Source organism: Oncorhynchus keta, unplaced genomic scaffold (genome assembly GCF_023373465.1).
Source record: "Oncorhynchus keta strain PuntledgeMale-10-30-2019 unplaced genomic scaffold, Oket_V2 Un_contig_2207_pilon_pilon, whole genome shotgun sequence".
Lineage (NCBI taxonomy): Eukaryota > Metazoa > Chordata > Actinopteri > Salmoniformes > Salmonidae > Oncorhynchus > Oncorhynchus keta.
In genome coordinates, this window is record NW_026282746.1 from 96,959 (window position 1) to 114,953 (window position 17,995).

General features: G+C 42.9%; 1 long non-coding RNA gene and 1 pseudogene across 4 annotated transcripts; one reads left to right on the plus strand and one right to left on the minus strand.

Moving 5' to 3' along the window:
• Positions 1–548: 548 nt before the first annotated feature.
• Positions 549–17,687, minus strand: LOC127921345 (NAD(P)H dehydrogenase [quinone] 1-like; annotated as a pseudogene).
• LOC127921346 (uncharacterized) lies at positions 5,265–10,475 on the plus strand. 4 transcript variants are annotated; one of them, XR_008108785.1, is made up of 9 exons: positions 5,265–5,591; positions 5,779–6,111; positions 6,433–6,691; positions 6,840–6,913; positions 6,951–6,987; positions 7,785–8,154; positions 8,488–9,227; positions 9,676–9,786; positions 9,935–10,475. It is a non-coding gene; the product is annotated as an uncharacterized LOC127921346 (long non-coding RNA). The 4 variants fall into 4 exon arrangements; XR_008108783.1 differs by adding an exon at positions 9,565–9,601 and having other exon boundaries at positions 6,433–6,987; XR_008108782.1 differs by lacking the exon at positions 9,676–9,786 and adding an exon at positions 9,565–9,638 and having other exon boundaries at positions 6,433–6,987.
• Positions 17,688–17,995: the final 308 nt, after the last annotated feature.

Here is a 17,995-nt window from a genome sequence, read left to right on the forward strand (position 1 = left end):
TGGGGACTGTGAAGAGACCCCTGGTGGCATGTCTTTGTGGGTTATGTATGGGTTGTCTCTGCTGGGTGTTATTTGATTATGCAAACAATCTGGAATGTTCATTCCAGTAGTATTTATCATTAAAACAAACAGAAGAGAAGCAGTTCATCTCTTGTCAACCCTCAACCAGGAAAGACTGGGATGCATGTTGTTGATGTTAGTTCTGTACGTGTAGTTAAGGGCAAGGCGTGCTGCTCTGTTTTGAGACAGCTGTTCACTCTTAGAAAATAGGGCTCCAAAACCATTCTTCAAATGTCCACATAGGAGAACCCTTTTTGGTTCTATGTGAAAACAATTTTTTGGTTCCAGGTAGAAATCATTTTATGAAAAGGTTCTTATTGGAACCAAAAGAGTTCTACCTGGAACCAACAAGCGTTCTTCAAAGGGTTCTCCTTTGGTTCTAAATGGTTTTAGGTTCTAGATAGCACCTTTAAGAGGGTAGCTTTGCTAAATTCCTCCTTTGCTCCACCTGACCATATTACCGGACAGTAATCAACATGAGACAAGACCAGAGTCTGAACAACTAGTGCAGTTTATTGATGTTTCAAAAACGCAGAACATCTTTTATAACAGACATACCTCTCCCCATCTTCACAACAACTTTGTCAATTTGATTTGACCATAATAACCGACCATCCACTGTTATACTTAAGCAATAAGGCGCGAGGGGGTGGGGTGGTGGTTTATGGACAATTTACGACGGCTAAGGGCTGTTCTTAAGCACGACGCAATGCGGAGTTCCTGGATACAGCTTTTAGCCGTGGAATATTGGCCATTTACCACAACCCCCCGAGGTGCATTATTGCTATTATAAACTGGTTACCAACGTAATTAGAAGAGTCCAAATACATTTTTTGTCATATCCGTGGTATACCACGGCTGTTAGCCAATCAGCATTCAGGGCTCGAAGCACCCAGTTTATAAGTATGAATTTAGCTTCCTCAACGGTCACACCCTTTATACACAACTCTAGCTGAGGTTTAGGTCTTAGAGAATGTTTTTATTACTAAACACCTGATACTAATGTGTAGCGTGTGGAATCATCTGCATACGTAGTCATTCTAGCTTTGTGTTTAAGACCAGTGGCAAATCATTTGTAAAAATAGAGAAGAGTAACTGGCCCAAGGCAACTACCCTGAGGGACACCGCACTTTACATATCTGATGTTAGAGAAGCTTCCACTGAAGAACACTCTCTGGGTTCTATTGGAGAAATCATTATCCAAGGGTCATCAGACTTCAGCTGGTTGTCAGGGGAGGGGTCATCAGCCTTCAGCTGGTTGTCAGGGGAGAGGGGTCATCAGTCTTCAGCTGGTTGTCAGGGGGGAGGGGTCATCAGCCTTCAGCTGGTTGTCAGGGGGGAGGGGTCATCAGCCTTCAGCTGGTTGTCAGGGGGGAGGGGTCATCAGCCTTCAGTTGGTTGTCAGGGGGGAGGGGTTTCCCCAGGTGGTGTCCGGTGGTGATGCCGTGGGGGCGGGTGCTCTGCTCCTCCCTGACCTCCGGCCGCAGCACGAAGCCCCCGGGGAAGGTCAGGTCAAACATCTCGCTGGGGGCAAAAGTCAGGGGTCGCTCGACCAGCAGGGTCTTCAGCCTGGCCCTCCAGCCATCCAGCATGGCTGTCCGATTCGCGGGGGGGCTGTGTCCCGGACACCAGAACACCTGGGGGGCTAGCACCTGGAACCCACAGAAGTGAAGCACGCCGTTCTGGAAGGATGGAGGGACGTGGAGGAGAGAGGAGAGGAGTCTGGGTCAAATACATGTAGCAAATACTTGAAACTGCGCTTGGTTTAGTTTGCACAATATGCTACAATGGAACCAATGAAATAGACCCCCCAAAAAATGCAAATCCAAAACTAAATGAAACACATTGGAAATACTTGGTATTGGTAATACTTGGTAACCTTGAAGCATAAAAAATATGTTTGTGTGTCACATCTTAACTCTTCCCCCTGGCTGTCTTCCTGCGTTACCTGTAGGGGCCACAGTGTGACGTTAATGTCTCCGTTGAGGCCGTCAGGGCGGTACATAGTCTGCATTGACCCAGTGCTGAACGACAACATGGCTTTCTTGTCCTGTAAAATGATGAAGAGTATGAAGTGTAACTCCCAACAAACACAGAGGCCCTCTTCATTCCACCAAAACACCATTTACCCTTAACCTAGAAGCAATATAGCCTGAACTGAATAAGAGCAGTGGGTCATTTCATAAGGTAGATTGTCCAAACAAAAACTCATCTTTTGACCAATGGGTAAAATACTATATTAATTGTGTAGGTAATGCTCAAACAAAAACCAATGGTCCAAACCTCATGTCTCTGTCATAATCTGTTCAAAATGTGTTTTTTTTTACCCTTGTAGGATGTTGTTTTTACCCATGTAGGATGATGTTTTTACCCTTGTAGGATGTTGTTTTTACCCATGTAGGATGTTGTTTTTACCCTTGTAGGATGTTGTTTTTACCCTTGTAGGATGTTGTTTTTACCCTTGTAGGATGTTGTTTTTACCCTTGTAGGATGTTGTTTTTACCCTTGTAGGATGTTGTTTTTACCCTTGTAGGATGTTGTTTTTACCCTTGTAGGATGTTGTTTTTACCCATGTAGGATGTTGTTTTTACCCTTGTAGGATGTTGTTTTTACCCTTGTAGGATGTTGTTTTTACCCTTGTAGGATGTTGTTTTTACCCTTGTAGGATGTTGTTTTTACCCTTGTAGGATGTTGTTTTTACCCTTGTAGGAGGATGTTGTTTTACCCTTGTAGGATGTTGTTTTACCCTTGTAGGATGATGTTTTACCCTTGTAGGATGATGTTTTACCCTTGTAGGATGTTGTTTTACCCTTGTAGGATGTTGTTTTTACCCTTGTAGGATGTTGTTTTTACCCTTGTAGGATGTTGTTTTTACCCTTGTAGGATGTTGTTTTTACCCTTGTAGGATGTTGTTTTTACCCTTGTAGGATACCCTTGTAGGATGTTGTTTTTACCCTTGTAGGATGTTGTTTTACCCTTGTAGGATGTTGTTTTTACCCTTGTAGGATGTTGTTTTACCCTTGTAGGATGTTGTTTTACCCTTGTAGGATGTTGTTTTACCCTTGTAGGATGTTGTTTTTATGTTTTTTACCCTTGTAGGAGGATGTTGTTTTTACCCTTGTAGGATGTTGTTTTTACCCTTGTAGGATGTTGTTTTACCCTTGTAGGATGTTGTTTTTACCCTTGTAGGGATGTTGTTTTTACCCTTGTAGGATGTTGTTTTTACCCTTGTAGGATGTTGTTTTTACCCTTGTAGGATGTTGTTTTACCCTTGTAGGATGTTGTTTTTACCCTTGTAGGATGTTGTTTTACCCTTGTAGGATGTTGTTTTTACCCTTGTAGGATGTTGTTTTTACCCTTGTAGGATGTTGTTTTTACCCTTGTAGGATGTTGTTTTACCCTTGTAGGATGTTGTTTTACCCTTGTAGGATGATGTTGGACAAAATCAGGGTGATTAAATCAATTGAGGCTAGAGAAAAAAAGTGGTGAAAAATCAGGGAATAGCATTAGGTCAGTTAGACTAGAGGATGTTAGAGAATAGCATTAGGTCAGTTAGACTAGACGATGTTAGAGAATAGCATTAGGTCAGTTAGACTAGAGGATGTTAGAGAATAGCATTAGGTCAGTTAGACTAGAGGATGTTAGAGAATAGCATTAGGTCAGTTAGACTAGAGGATGTTAGAGAATAGCATTAGGTCAGTTAGACTAGAGGATGTTAGAGAATAGCATTAGGTCAGTTAGACTAGAGGATGTTAGAGAATAGCATTAGGTCAGTTTAGACTAGAGGATGTTAGAGAATAGCATTAGGTCAGTTAGACTAGAGGATGTTAGAGAATAGCATTAGGTCAGTTAGACTAGAGGATGTTAGAGAATAGCATTAGGTCAGTTAGACTAGAGGATGTTAGAGAATAGCATTAGGTCAGCTAGACTAGAGGATGTTAGAGAATAGCATTAGGTCAGTTAGACTAGAGGATGTTAGAGAATAGCATTAGGTCAGCTAGACTAGAGGATGTTAGAGAATAGCATTAGGTCAGTTAGACTAGAGGATGTTAGAGAATAGCATTAGGTCAGTTAGACTAGAGGATGTTAGAGAATAGCATTAGGTCAGCTAGACTAGAGGATGTTAGACTAGCTAGGATGTTAGAATAGCATTAGGTCATAGACTAGAGGATTAGGTCAGTTAGACTAGAGGATGTTAGAGAATAGCATTAGGTCAGCTAGACTAGAGGATGTTAGAGAATAGCATTAGGTCAGCTAGACTAGAGGATGTTAGAGAATAGCATTAGGTCAGCTAGACTAGAGGATGTTAGAGAATAGCATTAGGTCAGTTAGACTAGAGGATGTTAGAGAATAGCATTAGGTCAGTTAGACTAGGATGTTAGAGAATAGCATTAGGTCAGTTAGACTAGAGGATGTTAGAGAATAGCATTAGGTCAGTTAGACTAGAGGATGTTAGAGAATAGCATTAGGTCAGTTAGACTAGAGGATGTTAGAGAATAGCATTAGGTCAGCTAGACTAGAGGATGTTAGAGAAGATTATAGACTAGAGCATGTTAGAATAGCATTAGGTCTAGACTAGAGGATGTTAGAGAATAGCATTAGGTCAGCTAGACTAGACGATGTTAGAGAATAGCATTAGGTCAGTTAGACTAGAGGATGTTAGAGAATAGCATTAGGTCAGCTAGACTAGAGGATGTTAGAGAATAGCATTAGGTCAGCTAGACTAGAGGATGTTAGAGAATAGCATTAGGTCAGTTAGACTAGAGGATGTTAGAGAATAGCATTAGGTCAGTTAGACTAGAGGATGTTAGAGAATAGCATTAGGTCAGTTAGACTAGAGGATGTTAGAGAATAGCATTAGGTCAGCTAGACTAGAGGATGTTAGAGAATAGCATTAGGTCAGCTAGACTAGAGGATGTTAGAGAATAGCATTAGGTCATTAGATGTCAGCATTAGGTCACTAGACTAGAGGATGTTAGAGAATAGCATTAGGTCAGCTAGACTAGAGGATGTTAGAGAATAGCATTAGGTCAGCTAGACTAGAGGATGTTAGAGAATAGCATTAGGTCAGCTAGACTAGAGGATGTTAGAGAATAGCATTAGGTCAGCTAGACTAGCACGATGTTAGAGAATAGCATTAGGTCAGCTAGAGGATGTTAGAATAGCATTAGGTCATGTTAGAGAATAGAGGATGTTAGGTCAGCTAGACTAGAGGATGTTAGAGAATAGCATTAGGTCAGTTAGACTAGAGGATGTTAGAGAATAGCATTAGGTCAGTTAGACTAGAGGATGTTAGAGAATAGCATTAGGTCAGCTAGACTAGAGGATGTTAGAGAATAGCATTAGGTCAGCTAGACTAGAGGATGTTAGAGAATAGCATTAGGTCAGCTAGACTAGACGATGTTAGAGAATAGCATTAGGTCAGTTAGACTAGAGGATGTTAGAGAATAGCATTAGGTCAGCTAGACTAGAGGATGTTAGAGAATAGCATTAGGTCAGCTAGACTAGAGGATGTTAGAGAATAGCATTAGGTCAGCTAGACTAGAGGATGTTAGAGAATAGTATTAGATGTCAGTTAGACTAGAGGATGTTAGAGAATAGCATTAGGTCAGCTAGACTAGAGGATGTTAGAGAATAGCATTAGGTCAGTTAGACTAGAGGATGTTAGAGAATAGCATTAGGTCAGTTAGACTAGACGATGTTAGAGAATAGCATTAGGTCAGCTAGACTAGAGGATGTTAGAGAATAGCATTAGGTCAGTTAGACTAGAGGATGTTAGAGAATAGCATTAGGTCAGCTAGACTAGAGGATGTTAGAGAATAGCATTAGGTCAGTTAGACTAGAGGATGTTAGAGAATAGCATTAGGTCAGCTAGACTAGACGATGTTAGAGAATAGCATTAGGTCAGCTAGACTAGACGATGTTAGAGAATAGCATTAGGTCAGCTAGACTAAACGATGTTAGAGAATAGCATTAGGTCAGTTAGACTAGAGGATGTTAGAGAATAGCATTAGGTCAGCTAGACTAGACGATGTTAGAGAATAGCATTAGGTCAGCTAGACTAGAGGATGTTAGAGAATAGCATTAGGTCAGACTAGACTAGGTCAGTTAGACGATGTTAGAGAATAGCATTAGGTCAGCTAGACTAGAGGATGTTAGAGAATAGCATTAGGTCAGCTAGACTAGAGGATGTTAGAGAATAGCATTAGGTCAGCTAGACTAGAGGATGTTAGAGAATAGCATTAGGTCAGCTAGACTAGAGGATGTTAGAGAATAGCATTAGGTCAGCTAGACTAGAGCGATGTTAGAGGAGAGAATAGCATTAGGTCAGACTAGCAGACTAGACTAGAGGATGTTAGAGAATAGCATTAGGTCAGCTAGACTAGACGATGTTAGAGAATAGCATTAGGTCAGTTAGACTAGAGGATGTTAGAGAATAGCATTAGGTCAGCTAGACTAGAGGATGTTAGAGAATAGCATTAGGTCAGTTAGACTAGAGGATGTTAGAGAATAGCATTAGGTCAGCTAGACTAGAGGATGTTAGAGAATAGCATTAGGTCAGCTAGACTAGAGGATGTTAGAGAATAGCATTAGGTCAGCTAGACTAGAGGATGTTAGAGAATAGCATTAGGTCAGCTAGACTAGACGATGTTAGAGAATAGCATTAGGTCAGCTAGACTAGACGATGTTAGAGAATAGCATTAGGTCAGCTAGACTAGACGATGTTAGAGAATAGCATTAGGTCAGCTAGACTAGACGATGTTAGAGAATAGCATTAGGTCAGCTAGACTAGACGATGTTAGAGAATAGCATTAGGTCAGCTAGACTAGAGGATGTTAGAGAATAGCATTAGGTCAGTTAGACTAGAGGATGTTAGAGAATAGCATTAGGTCAGCTAGACTAGACGATGTTAGAGAATAGCATTAGGTCAGCTAGACTAGAGGATGTTAGAGAATAGCATTAGGTCAGCTAGACTAGAGGATGTTAGAGAATAGCATTAGGTCAGTTAGACTAGAGAGCATTAGGTCAGCTAGATGTTAGAGAATAGCATTAGGTCAGCTAGACTAGAGGATGTTAGAGAATAGCATTAGGTCAGTTAGACTAGAGGATGTTAGAGAATAGCATTAGATGTCAGCATTAGACTAGAGGATGTTAGAGAATAGCATTAGGTCAGCTAGACTAGAGGATGTTAGAGAATAGCATTAGGTCAGCTAGACTAGAGGATGTTAGAGAATAGCATTAGGTCAGTTAGACTAGAGGATGTTAGAGAATAGCATTAGGTCAGCTAGACTAGAGGATGTTAGAGAATAGCATTAGGTCAGCTAGACTAGAGGATGTTAGAGAATAGCATTAGGTCAGCTAGACTAGAGGATGTTAGAGAATAGCATTAGGTCAGCTAGACTAGAGGATGTTAGAGAATAGCATTAGGTCAGCTAGACTAGAGGATGTTAGAGAATAGCATTAGGTCAGCTAGACTAGAGGATGTTAGAGAATAGCATTAGGTCAGCTAGACTAGAGGATGTTAGAGAATAGCATTAGGTCAGCTAGACTAGAGGATGTTAGAGAATAGCATTAGGTCAGCTAGACTAGAGGATGTTAGAGAATAGCATTAGGTCAGCTAGACTAGAGGATGTTAGAGAATAGCATTAGGTCAGTTAGACTAGAGGATGTTAGAGAATAGCATTAGGTCAGCTAGACTAGAGGATGTTAGAGAATAGCATTAGGTCAGCTAGACTAGAGGATGTTAGAGAATAGCATTAGGTCAGCTAGACTAGACGATGTTAGAGAATAGCATTAGGTCAGCTAGACTAGAGGATGTTAGAGAATAGCATTAGGTCAGCTAGACTAGAGGATGTTAGAGAATAGCATTAGGTCAGCTAGACTAGAGGATGTTAGAGAATAGCATTAGGTCAGCTAGACTAGAGGATGTTAGAGAATAGCATTAGGTCAGCTAGACTAGAGGATGTTAGAGAATAGCATTAGGTCAGCTAGACTAGAGGATGTTAGAGAATAGCATTAGGTCAGCTAGACTAGAGGATGTTAGAGAATAGCATTAGGTCAGCTAGACTAGAGGATGTTAGAGAATAGCATTAGGTCAGCTAGACTAGACGATGTTAGAGAATAGCATTATGTCAGCTAGACTAGACGATGTTAGAGAATAGCATTAGGTCAGTCAGCTAGACTAGAGGATGTTAGAGAATAGCATTAGGTCAGTAGACAGATGTTAGAGAATAGCATTAGGTCAGCTAGACTAGAGGATGTTAGAGAATAGCATTAGGTCAGCTAGACTAGAAGATGTTAGACATTAGGTCAGTTAGACTAGAGGATGTTAGAGAATAGCATTAGGTCAGCTAGACTAGAGGATGTTAGAGAATAGCATTAGGTCAGAATAGCATTAGACTAGACGATGTTAGAGAATAGCATTAGGTCAGCTAGACTAGACGATGTTAGAGAATAGCATTAGGTCAGCTAGACTAGAGGATGTTAGAGAATAGCATTAGGTCAGCTAGACTAGAGGATGTTAGAGAATAGCATTAGGTCAGCTAGACTAGACGATGTTAGAGAATAGCATTAGGTCAGCTAGACTAGACGATGTTAGAGAATAGCATTAGGTCAGCTAGACTAGAGGATGTTAGAGAATAGCATTAGGTCAGTTAGACTAGACGATGTTAGAGAATAGCATTAGGTCAGCTAGACTAGAGGATGTTAGAGAATAGCATTAGGTCAGCTAGACTAGAGGATGTTAGAGAATAGCATTAGGTCAGCTAGACTAGAGGATGTTAGAGAATAGCATTAGGTCAGTTAGACTAGAGGATGTTAGAGAATAGCATTAGGTCAGCTAGACTAGAGGATGTTAGAGAATAGCATTAGGTCAGCTAGACTAGAGGATGTTAGAGAATAGCATTAGGTCAGCTAGACTAGAGGATGTTAGAGAATAGCATTAGGTCAGCTAGACTAGAGGATGTTAGAGAATAGCATTAGGTCAGCTAGACTAGAGGATGTTAGAGAATAGCATTAGGTCAGCTAGACTAGAGGATGTTAGAGAATAGCATTAGGTCAGCTAGACTAGAGGATGTTAGAGAATAGCATTAGGTCAGCTAGACTAGAGGATGTTAGAGAATAGCATTAGGTCAGTTAGACTAGACGATGTTAGAGAATAGCATTAGGTCAGCTAGACTAGACGATGTTAGAGAATAGCATTGTCAGTCATGTTAGAGAATAGCATGTTAGTCAATAGCGATGTTAGAGGTCAGCTAGACGATGTTAGAGAATAGCATTAGGTCAGCTAGACTAGACGATGTTAGAGAATAGCATTAGGTCAGCTAGACTAGACCATGTTAGAGAATAGCATTAGGTCAGCTAGACTAGACGATGTTCAAAGAACACACGTAGGAACTCTAGACTCAGAGTAGCCAGAGAATAGCATTAGGTCAGCTAGACTAGACGATGTTAGAGAATAGCATTAGGTCAGCTAGACTAGACGATGTTAGAGAATAGCATTAGGTCAGTTAGACTAGAGGATGTTAGAGAATAGCATTAGGTCAGCTAGACTAGACGATGTTAGAGAATAGCATTAGGTCAGCTAGACTTGACGATGTTAGAGAATAGCATTAGGTCAGCTAGACTAGACGATGTTAGAGAATAGCATTAGGTCAGCTAGACTAAACGATGTTAGAGAATAGCATTAGGTCAGCTAGACTAGACGATGTTAGAGAATAGCATTAGGTCAGCTAGACTAGACCATGTTAGAGAATAGCATTAGGTCAGCTAGACTAGAGGATGTTAGAGAATAGCATTAGGTCAGCTAGACTAGACGATGTTAGAGAATAGCATTAGGTCAGCTAGACTAGACCATGTTAGAGAATAGCATTAGGTCAGCTAGACTAGACGATGTTAGAGAATAGCATTAGGCGCACATTCAATCTGTGTAATCTAGAACATCCTACTGTCACGCAGTAACGCAAACTAGCGGTATATTAACTAGAACTAAACGGAATCAGGAAATGAGTGCCCACTGCTATTTAATTGCAGATCCCGACTTCATTCCGCTTTGATTAACCATTCAGAACATGAAGAATCATATTTGTCTTGGTAAAATGTATTTTATAGCATATGGAAGTTACATTTAATCACCAACGCGCGTGTTTACCCACTTTACGCAGAGTGGTGGACCCCCTACATTATGGCTATTTTAAAACTGTGTAGGGTAGTAGGGGGTAACTAGCTGTAATTCACATAAAGACCACAAGATGTCACTAAATTATTTTCGCAACACTTTCTCAGGCTGTCACTGTTCTTGCTGAACAAAATAAATGTCCTCAATGTCATCACACTTTTGAGACAATTCAACAAAACGATTGTGGTAAATTGATCAAATTTTTTTGAAATGTTGAAAAAGTTGTAGATATATTCCAAGTAAGTTAGATCTCTGGTTTATATATATTATATATATATATATATATATATATGAGAACGCCTTAAATAATCCATTTGTTTAGAGAGAAAAATGTAGATCATTTTTTTGTAAAGTAATAAGATGTTGATTGAGCGTGTTGGGGGCTAGTTACCCCTTTATGGTTATGAATGTGGTTCTACCTGTCATTTAGACAATGACTAGCCCAGTTAGCGCTAGTTTATGTTAACTTGCTAGCTAGCAAATTCACTAGCAGTTAATGCTAGCCAGCAAGCTAGTTAGCATAAACTACTAGGAGTTCTAGCTAGCAAACTTACTACAAGATTGTCTGAGGTAAAATACATAAACAAAGATAATGTAACTTAATTTCAGTTGTAAATGTTTCCACTAGTGACTGATAGCTTTACAGTTAATGCACCTTTATAGCTATTTTACACAGCATTTTATGTCATATAGCCAGCTGTCTACGTTTTTAACAGAGAGCTTTTCAATTGGCATCTCTACCCTTGTTTTCAGTCACAAGTGGGGACATGATTAGGTGGGAGCATTGCATTTACATCAAAACCTCCTGAGTCGGGCCAATACATGGCATGAACTCTTCCTGCTCATTGTCAATGGGTATGACACGAACACAGGCTACTGGAACTAAAGACATGAACAGAAGGGTCAAAAGGTCAAACCTTGAATATTCCATTGTTGTACATCTTCTGCAGCGAGAAGGCAAAGCCTTGAGTCAGGACTCTGTCTATCCAGCCCTTCATGATGGCTGGAACGCTGAACCAGTACATAGGGAACTGATGGGGAGAGAGAGAGATAGTTGACACTCCATCTACAACAATACAATGATTGTTAAACTATGATGGGGAGTGTAGGCTTAAATACTTTGGGGAGAAAGGTGGAGAATTTAAACGCAGCAGGGCACAGTCGAAGATGAGACAGAGAGAGAGGTTGGGGAGGGGAGGGAGACAGAAAGAGAGAGAGGGGAAAGAGAGGGAAAGGGGGAAAGAGAGAGAGAAAGAGGGAAAGAGAGAGAGGGGGAGGAAGAGAGGGAAGGGGAGAGAGGGGGAGGAAGAGAGAAGAGAGAGGGAGAGAGAGGGAGGGGGAGAGAGGGAGGGGGGAGAGAGAGGGGGGGGGAGAGAGGGAGGGGGAGAGAGGGAGGGGAGTGAGGGGAGGAGAGGGAGGGGGAGAGGGGGGGGAGGAGGGAGGGGGAGAGAGAGGGAGGGGGAGAGAGAGGGAGGGGGAGAGAGAGGGAGGGGGGAGAGAGAGGGAGGGGGAGAGAGAGGGAGGGGGGAGAGAGGGATTGGGAAGAGTGTGTGACATCTGACCTGGAAGATGACTAGCTCCGCCGCCTCCACTTTCCGATGCTCAGCTATGATGTCATCACTGAGTCGACCCTCCTTCCAGGCATGCATGGTCTCCTCTCCGTACTTGAAGTGCTCCGGGTTCTTCACCTCACCTGGCAAAGAGACAGAACAGCAGTAACGTCAAGCGCGTGTGTAGTTTGTTTGGCACGTGTGTTGGCGTGTGTGAGCATGTGTGTGCGTGTGTGTGTGAGCCTGTGTGTGTGTGTGTGTGCCTGTGTGTGTACCTGTGATATCCTCCATTGGGCGGAGGCTCTGAAGTTCATGGCGTAAAGGTCAGACACAACAACCTTGTAGCCCTGCTGTCCGAGGGCTTCCACGGCAACATCCTTCGCTGCCGAGTTAAAGGACCCCCACTCTGATGGGCGTACACAATCAGCACTGTCTTCTGAGCTGGCACACACACACACACACACACACACACACACACACACACACACACACACACACACACACACACACACACACACACACACACACACACACACACACACACACACACACACACACACACACACACACACACACACACACGTATGATAAGGTGGTGGATGGATCAGTCATAATTGTTTCCCTAAAACAAAACTGCACATCAAGTTACCTTTCATTATGAATGTGTTATCATCTGGTTTTTACTACATCTTTGGAAAAAAGGGTTCTGTGGCTGTCGCCGTAGGAGAGCCCTTTTTGGTTACAGGTAGAACCCTTTTGGAACCCAAAAGAGGTCCACCCGGAACCAAAAAGAGTTCTACCCGGAACCAAAAAGAGTTCTACCCGGAACCAAAAAGAGTTCTACCCTGAACCCAAAATGTTTTTTTTTTCTTCAAAAGGGTTATTCTGTGGGAACAGCTGAAAACCCCTTTTTGGTTCTAGATAGAACCTTCTTTTCTAAGAACATATTACTGTATTATTACTGTGACTGTGTTCCACATGGCACCCCATTCCCTTTATCGTGCACTACTGTTGACCAGGGTTCATAGGGTAGTGCACTACTGTTGACCAGGGTCCAATAGGGTAGTGCACTACTGTTGACCAGGGTCCAATAGGGTAGTGCACTACTGTTGACCAGGGTTCATAGGGTAGTGCACTACTGTTGACCAGGGCCCATAGGGTAGTGCACTACTGTTGACCAGGGTTCATAGGGTAGTGCACTACTGTTGACCAGGGTCCAATAGTGTAGTGCACTACTGTTGACCAGGGTTCATAGGGTAGTGCACTACTGTTGACCAGGGTCCATAGGGTAGTGCACTACTGTTGACCAGGGTTCATAGGGTAGTGCACTACTGTTGACCAGGGTCCAATAGTGTAGTGCACTACTGTTGACCAGGGTTCATAGGGTAGTGCACTACTGTTGACCAGGGTCCAATAGTGTAGTGCACTACTGTTGACCAGGGTTCATAGGGTAGTGCACTACTGTTGACCAGGGTCATAGGGTAGTGCACTACTGTTGACCAGGGTCCACTGTTGACCAGGGGGGTAGTGCACTACTGTTGACCAGGGTTCATAGGGTAGTGCACTACTGTTGACCAGGGTTCATAGGGTAGTGCACTACTGTTGACCAGGGTCAATAGTGTAGTACTACTGTTGACCAGGGTCCATAGGGTAGTGCACTACTGTTGACCAGGGTCCATAGGGTAGTGCACTACTGTTGACCAGGGTCCATAGGGTAGTGCACTACTGTTGACCAGGGTCCATAGGGTAGTGCACACTGTTGACCTAGTGCACTACTGTTGACCAGGGTTCATAGGGTAGTGCACTACTGTTGACCAGGGTCCATAGGGTAGTGCACTACTGTTGACCAGGGTCCATAGGGTAGTGCACTACTGTTGACCAGGGTCCATAGGGTAGTGCACTACTGTTGACCAGGGTCCATAGGGTAGTGCACTACTGTTGACCAGGGCCCATAGGGTAGTGCACTACTGTTGACCAGGGTTCATAGGGTAGTGCACTACTGTTGACCAGGGTCCAATAGGGTAGTGCACTACTGTTGACCAGGGTCCATAGGGTAGTGCACTACTGTTGACCAGGGTCCAATAGTGTAGTGCACTACTGTTGACCAGGGTCAATAGTGTAGTGCACTACTGTTGACCAGGGTTCATAGGGTAGTGCACTACTGTTGACCAGGGTCAGTGCACTAGTGTAGGGTGTACTACTGTTGACCAGGGTCCAATAGTGTAGTGCACTACTGTTGACCAGGGTCCAATAGTGTAGTGCACTACTGTTGACCAGGGTTCATAGGGTAGTGCACTACTGTTGACCAGGGTCCAATAGTGTAGTGCACTACTGTTGACCAGGGTCCATAGGGTAGTGCACTACTGTTGACCAGGGTCCAATAGTGTAGTGCACTACTGTTGACCAGGGTTCATAGGGTAGTGCACTACTGTTGACCAGGGTCCAATAGTGTAGTGCACTACTGTTGACCAGGGTCCAATAGTGTAGTGCACTACTGTTGACCAGGGTCCATAGGGTAGTGCACTACAGTTGACCAGGGTCCATAGGGTAGTGCACTACTGTTGACCCAGGGTGCACTACAATGACCAGGTAGTGCACTACTGTTGACCAGGGTCCACTATAGGGTCCATGTAGTGCACTACTGTTGACCAGGGTCCATAGTGTAGTGCACTACTGTTGACCAGGGTCCATAGTGTAGTGCACTACTGTTGACCAGGGTCCAATAGTGTAGTGCACTACTGTTGACCAGGGTCCATAGGGTAGTGCACTACTGTTGACCAGGGTCCAATAGTGTAGTGCACTACTGTTGACCAGGGTCCATAGGGTAGTGCACTACTGTTGACCAGGGTCCAATAGTGTAGTGCACTACTGTTGACCAGGGTCCATAGGGTAGTGCACTACTGTTGACCAGGGTCCAATAGTGTAGTGCACTACTGTTGACCAGGGTCCATAGGGTAGTGCACTTTATAGGACAGTGTTTCCCAGCCCCAGTCCTCTCAACAGGACACATTGATTTTGTACATTTGCCCAATGACAATGAAATGATCAGTCTATAATTTTAATGGAAGGTTTATTAGAACAGTGAGAGACAGAACAACAAAAACATCCAGAAAAACACATGTCAAAAATGTTATAAATTGATTTGCATTTTAAATGAGGGAAATAAGTATTTGACCCCCTCTGCAAAACATGACTCGGTACTTGGTGGCAAAACCCTTGTTGGCAATCAGAGAGGTCAGGCATTTCTTGTAGTTGGCCATCAGGTTTGCACACATCTCAGGAGGGATTTTGTCCCACTCCTCTTTGCAGATCTTCTCCAAGTCATTAAGGTTTCGAGGCTGACGTTTGGCAACTCGAACCTTCAGCTCCCTCCACAGATTTTCTATGGGATTATGGTCTGGAGACTGGCTAGGCCACTCCAGGACCTTAATGTGCTTCTTCTTGAGCCACTCCTTTGTTGCCTTGGCCGTGTGTTTTGGGTCATTGTCATGCTGGAATACCCATCCACGACCCATTCTCAATGCCCTGGCCGAGGGACGGAGGTTCTCACCCAAGATTTGACGGTACATGGCCCCGTCCATCGTCCCTTTGATGCGGTGAAGTTGTCCTGTCCCCTTAATTAACAGAAAAACACCCTCAAAGCATAATGTTTCCATCTCCATGGCGGAGATCTTTGTGGGCTATACTCGGCCTTGTCTCAGGATGGTAAGTTGGTGGTTGAAGATATCCCTCTAGTGGTGTGGGGGGCTGTGCTTTGGCAAAGTGGGTGGGGTAATATCCTGCCTGTTTGGCCCTGTCTGGGGGTATCATCAGATGGGGCCACAATGTCTCCTGACCCCTCCTGTCTCAGCCTCCAGTATTTATGCTGCAGTAGTTTATGTGTCGGGGGCTAGGGTCAGTTATATATCTGGAGTACTTCTCCTGTCTTATCCGGTGTCCTGTGTGAATTTAAGTATGTTCTCTCTAATTCTCTCTGTCTTTCTCTCTCTCAGAGGACCTAAGCACTAGGACCATGCCCCAGGACTACCTGGCATGATGACTCCTTGCTGGCCGTGCTGCTGCTCCAGTTAACTGTTCTGCCTGCGGCTATGGAACCCTGACCTGTTCACCGGACATGCTACCTGTCCCAGACCTGCTGTTTTCAACTCTCTAGAGACAGCAGGAGTGGTAGAGATACTCTGGATGATCGGCTATGAAAAGCCAACTGACATTTACTCCTGAGGTTGCTGCACCCTCGACAACTACTGTGATTATTATTATTTGACCATGCTGGTCATTTATGAACATTTGAATATCTTGGCCATGTTCTGTTATAATCTCCACCCGGCACAGCCAGAAGAGGACTGGCCACCCCACATAGCCTGGTTCCTCTCTAGGTTTCTTCCTAGGTTTTGGCCTTTCTAGGGAGTTCTAGGGTGAGATCTTGCATGGAGCCCCAGGCTGAGGGAGATTGACAGTTCTTTTGTGTTTAATAATCGCACCAACTGTTGTCACCTTCTCACCAAGCTGCTTGGCGATGGTCTGTAGTCCATTCCAGCCTTGTGTAGGTCTACAGTCTTGTCCCTGACATCCTTGGAGAGCTCTTTGGTCTTGGCCATGGTGGAGAGTTTGGAATCTGATTGATTGATTGCTTCTGTGGACATGTGTCTTTTTTACCTTTTACCTGTATAAAGGTAAAAGACACCTGGGACCCAGAAATCATTCTGATTGACAGATGGTCAAATACATATTTCCCTCATTAAAATGCAAATCAATTTATTCAACATTTTTAACATGCATTTTTCTTGATATTTTTGTTGTTATTCTGTCTCTCGCTGTTCAAATAAACCTACCATTAAAATTACAGACTGGTCATTTCTTTGTCATTGGGCAAACGCGCAAAATCAGCAGGGGATCGAATACTTTTTCCCCTCACTGTAGATAGCCAGGGGCTCACGTCAAGACTATCTGTAAATAAAAAAACTAAGAAAATAGGAGGATGTTTAAAATTATTTATACTTTTTACTTTTGATAATTAAGTATTATTATTATTTTTTTTTTTTAGCAATTACATATACTTTTGAAACTTAAGTATATTTAAAACAAAATACTTTAAACTTTTTCAAGTAGTAATTTAGTGGTGACATTTCAATTTTACATGACTCATTTTCTATTAAGGTATATTTGACTGTTTCCACAACTGACAATACATTCATTGTGTTTGTTAAACTACAACGGAACTATTGTATAAAGCTGTCCAAGTTCAATAATGCTGATCACAATAATCTGCTCTAATGAATAAAAAAACGGAGTGGTTTTGTCATTATAGCGTTTGCATAAATCTTACGCAGTATAGCAACACAAAGTACTAAGGCATCAGCACAAAATCACACCACTTGTTGGCTATTTACTCAAACACTGGACAAATGCATGACAACTTTAAATTCAGCTGAACAAGCCAGCAGGATAATGAGATATAAACCAAAGTACCTGAAAGCAGAGATATTGTAAATGCACTATCTCACCGTTGAGACTTACCCATGACGCGAGTTTATGATCGGTCCTTCCCCAAATCTGGACGTTCCCTCTTCTGCAACTGGAGGGGAAAACCTGCGTCCTTGTCCGGTGCCGCAGCTCTTATCACTATGGAACCGCCCGCTGATATTCGCGTGAGAAACATTGTGTGATTGAAACTGAGATTGAGCGGTTACATAACACCCGAGGCTCGAGTCTCACGTACACAAAGAAGAAAACAACAAAGAAAAAAACGTCCTGTAGCCTCGACAGCCATGGGGCCATGGGGCCGACCAAAGTCTATCCAGGCGTGTTTTAACGTCGGGAAATGTTACAGACAGTTTACCGGTTGAGAGAATGATTGGTTTAATACCTTTGGCTTTAGGAAAAGTGTTTTGTGGTATTTTTTTGTCTGTATTAGGCCATTCATATGGGTACCATGAGTTTATCCGATTTTAGTGCTCTTCATTAGCGATGCGTAAAGAAACATTGGCAAGTCATAAATCACCACCTACTCTGGAACTCTTTGACATGTAAAAGTTGTTCCAACACGGGACTCCCTAAAACACGGTACTTCACCGGAAGTGCATTTCGTAGCATGTTAGGAAAGAATTTCGCAAACCTTAACTCTTTTCCTAACCGTAACCTAATTTTCCGAACATGATACGTTTCTTCTCCAAACCTGCTGTGTAAATTCTTCTAACCTGCTACGATA